This window comes from Trachymyrmex cornetzi, unplaced genomic scaffold (assembly GCF_001594075.2).
Source record: "Trachymyrmex cornetzi isolate Tcor2-1 unplaced genomic scaffold, Tcor1.1 scaffold59, whole genome shotgun sequence".
Lineage (NCBI taxonomy): Eukaryota > Metazoa > Arthropoda > Insecta > Hymenoptera > Formicidae > Trachymyrmex > Trachymyrmex cornetzi.
This window is the reverse complement of record NW_017299903.1, coordinates 886,076-890,878: the sequence shown is the minus strand read 5'-3', so window position 1 is coordinate 890,878 and position 4,803 is coordinate 886,076.

Below are 4,803 nucleotides of genomic sequence, written 5' to 3'. Positions count from 1 at the left end.
GTGTGTACAATCAGAACTGTAGGCAAACGGAATCCTCCCAAAAATATACGTCTCTTAGATTTTCGTGTTTAACAACATATTTTATGGAGAATCAAATCGGTTCCGGACAGTTGTGAAACTTCCATTGTAAGAAATGTTGAATATCAATTAGTAAACATACATTTGTTTATATGACCTGATTGATCACTTACATATTAGCGGAGAGAAACCTGAGAGCGGCCATCTTGGCCTTTTTTCTGTAAAAAAAAGTTTCTAACTTCTCATACACTAGCGACACCAACGTCCATTTTCGAGCTGCGGGTACTACGTACCACATCCATTTTCGAGGGGTGATCCCGATTGATCACGGCTCAATTGGACACCACCAATCACAGCGACCGGTGCTTTAGGAGCTTTGTAGTCTCAAGCGCTGTGAGTGGCTCGTGTCCAATTGAGCCGTGTCGAACTGGGTGCTACCCCATTTTCGAGACCCCCCGCCCCGTCTCGCCGATAAAAACGTATCGTCGAAAGTGGACGTAGTACACCACAAATTATAGTGGCTGTAGCAAATTATCATGCAAATTATCATGGCTGTAGCATCATAATATAAATTTATTTATCAACAATGTCGAAAAATAGTTTTTTCTCCACATCTATAATTTGTAGTGTACCATGTCCACTTTCGACGATACGATTTTATCGACGAGACGGGGAGGTCTTGAAAATGGACGTGATACGTAGTTCCCACAGCTTGAAAGTGAACGTCGGTGTCGCTAGTGTACGGAGAGATAGAAGCATTACAGAAAAAATGCCGGGGTGGCCGCTCTCAGGTTTCTCTCTGCTACCGACTAATAATGGACCAATCACATTGAATCATTCTCATTGGGTGCTTTCCATTTGATGACACAAGTCGACACAATCGTCGTTCAATCCTTGTTGACATTCATAGCGTATTTCACGGATTGCACTGGTGCGCACTCAGTGCACATTAAGGCTGTTGTACACTATTCTAATCTAAATATAAAAGTGAGATATTTCAATTGATAAAATGCCCAAAATTATTTTATCAATAGCACAATAAAATGTATCGAATATTTCACGGTTTAATTCGTTTGTATATTTTTATTAAACGTATATCTTTACGTCGATTTTTGTATAACGGCGTTGAAGTGCACTGAGTATGCACTAGTTATGCCAATGCTATTAGGGCCGAGTTTTTGCATTATAGTGTAAAAACTCGGCACGAGCTCCAAGAGACGGTGTCGATCCAGTGCAATATGGAAGCGGGGCATATTGATGCCAGTTTCGAAACTCGATTAGCACTTCAGCTGCTAGATGTGCTGTCCTCATCATCATCCAGTAGTGACGAAGATGAATTGTGGAATGAAAATAAACGAAAAATTCCAAAAATAAAAAACTTTATTGACGTGATACTTACGGATAAAGAGGTTAATAGCGTTTTTTATTGATAGAACTAGTGCGCACTCAGTGCACTTTAAAGCCATTATACAAAAATCGACGTGAAGATATACGTTTAATAAAAATATATAAACGAATTAAACCGTGAAATATTCGATACATTTTATTGTGCTATTGATAAAATAAATTTTGGGCATTTTATCAATTGAGATATCTCACTTTTATATTTTTAAGATTAGAATAGTGTACAACAGCCTTAATGTGCACTGAGTGCGCACCAGTGCAACCAGTGAAATACGCTATTAGAGAGTGACAAAAATAGAACGACACTTGTATCGACTTGTGTCATCAAATGGAAAGCACCCATTGTGATTAATCCATTATTGGTCGGCAGTCAGAGTTGGTAGTCGGGTCGGCTTGCAGAGTCTGATACGGGCTTTACCCCGGATCTACAATAGGGTTTTAAGCCTTAAGCCATAAGTAATGGGCGAATCACAGTCGCTTATTCTTCTCGGATTCGACTGTAATTGGTCAGTTTCTTACGGCATAAGGCATAAAACACCTATTATAGATCCGGACTTACGCATACTGTCAGGCTGCATTTTCATGTTGATGCTCGTCGCTCGACCAGTGATGCGAATTCCGGGCCGTTTGCAGCACGATTAATGCCGTCCCAAGACGCGTATCGTTGTATGTACGCGCGTATTCGCAAAATTTGTAAGCAGATCTAACAAAATGATTTTGTGATTGACGATCCGCTAATCCGCTTACGCACGAACCGCTCCATGGGACATTAAGGACAAAATTATCGCGTACATAAAACGGCGGATCGTCAGTGATTAGTCGTATTTTTCGATACGCGAACACGCACGTACAGCGATACACGTCATGGGACGGTATCCTAAAAACAGGTCACGTGATAAAAATTAATGGTTACAATTTCCATTTAAAAAAAAGGGGGATAATGTTGGTAGCAACAAAAACCTCTATGCATTGCAATTTAATTTTCTATGGATTGGTAACATCGTTTAAGTAGTAATGACAGCAGCACAGACTCTTGCATAATGCATAATGCATAGTGCATAAAGGAATCAACCAATCAAAATTCTTCTTTTCCATGGAATGGGAGGAAATAAAAGATCTTGATTAGTTGATTCGCTTATGCACTATGCGTTATGCAAAAGTCTGTGCTGCGGCCTTAAGGGCCATTTTCACCATCGTCGGTTTAAGATAGGATAAGAAATGGAAAGAGATAGAACTACTTCTATCTCTTTCTATTTCATTACAGTTACTAGGCTGGTTAAGTTAACTGAGCTTGGTGAAAGTGGCCCTAACTCCGGATCTACAATAGATGTTTTAAGCCTTAAGCCGTAAGAAATTGACCAATTATAGTCGAATCCGAAAAGAATAAGCGACTGTGATTCGCCCATTTCTTATGGCTTAAGGCTTAGAACTCTATTGTAGATTCGGAGTAAATCTGTCAGTTTAGAGATTCTTCGGGGTAACCTTTTTGATATGCGTATACGTATGTAATAAATATGTAATAAATATCTTTTAAACGTAAACGTTAAATATATTGTGCCATAAAATTAGAATTAAATGAAATAAAAATTACAGAAATAACTGAAAACATGAAGTGCATAGAGACTAACAAGATGAATAGAAAAGAATAGATACCTGGAAACAGAAAGAGAATCAATTATATTCAATTTGGAAAGAAACAGAAATAAACGCGGAAAATTTGGATTTATTGCTTATTTTGTATAAACTGTCCCAACTCTGTGGAAAAAAGGAAATAAATTAACGAATATTTTAATACTCCTTTCATTTCTATTCATCTTGATACTCTCTATGCACTTCGGGAGGGCTCCGATTGCACACATCGCATATTGCACACATGTATCACTGATTAGTCAATTTAAAAATAAAATAATCTCATTGGCAAAACAGTGAAAAATTACTAGGCACCAGTTGATATGAGTGGTTTGTACAATCAGAACTGTAGGCAAATGGGATCCTCTCGTACTATTATCTTCCGATGACGAGGATAATATTATTGAACAATTTAATAGAAGAAAAAGAAGATTTAAACGTATTAATTATTTTAAGGAATTGGACGATATATAGAGTTTAAAATGCGATTTCGATTGAGTAAAGCATCAGTGTTAGAAGTTTTAGAAAATATTAGAGATGAATCAGAATTCGGGACGGACAAGTAAATGAAAAAATTATAAAATAATAATAATAATAAATAATAAATAAAAATTTATAAATAAATTTTTTTCTGAAATTATTTTACGAATATTTACAATTACAAATATAAATTTAAAATTGAAAATTAATACAAATAATTCTTTTTTAAGAAATAAAGCAGTATCTCCTATGGAGCAATTAACGAATTTCGAAATTCAGTAGAAGACTATTAAACTTTTGTTCTATTATTTTCCAATATTTGTCCTTCTTTTTACAGGTTATCATATCAGATCTTTCTATTACATCTTTATAATGAGTTACTAATTCTATTAAAATAATTTTCTCGGCCTCCGAAAATTAGCAGCACGTTTACGTTTATTACTTATTACGTTTCCTACGTTCATTTTTAATTTAATTTGTAACGTTATGTTCTTTACACGAGTATTCACATAATACGATGCTGCACGTTGTCGTACAATACTGTTAGAACCAATATTGAATCAATCAACGACTGAGATTTAGTAATTTCTTTAAGTTATGACACATAGGTTATAAGTTTAGCTGAATGTTTGTATTGTAACGGTAGTAGAAACCAATTAGCGTCAAATCTAGGTTTAGTTTTAACGAAAGTTTGGCTAAACTGGAGATTAAGGCAAAAGTGGTAGAAACGGGCCTAAGGGCCACTTTCACCAAGCTCAGTTAACTTAACTAGGCCGGTTATTCCATCAGAATTGACCAATCGTCATCCGTCTTCAAACAAAATGACAAATGCGATTGGTCAATTCCGATGGACTAAGGGCCACTTTCACCAAGCTCAGTTAACTTAACCAACCTAGAGGCCTAGATTAAAGTCACTAGATTTATAAAGTACCGCAATCATTCCGCCATTTTGGCTCCAACATGCGGTTCATTCAAAACATGCATATGAGGCCGTGGTCCGAATCATGCTGACAACGCTCATGAGCATTGTTTGTCTTCGTTTAACATTTGACAAACAACAAGGATAAAATGATTTTTAAGCGTTGTGAGCGTGTATCGGACCGCGGCCTGAATATGAATGTGTTTACACAACAGACAGATTGAATACATTCCACTTATAGCGTTTTCGGCCCGACCGGGTTTGCACCAACCTGGGTTGGATTAATGGCGTTTTGCGCTCTCCTATTGGTAGAGCGTGTGATATCAACCAATAGGAAAGATTAATCCAACCCA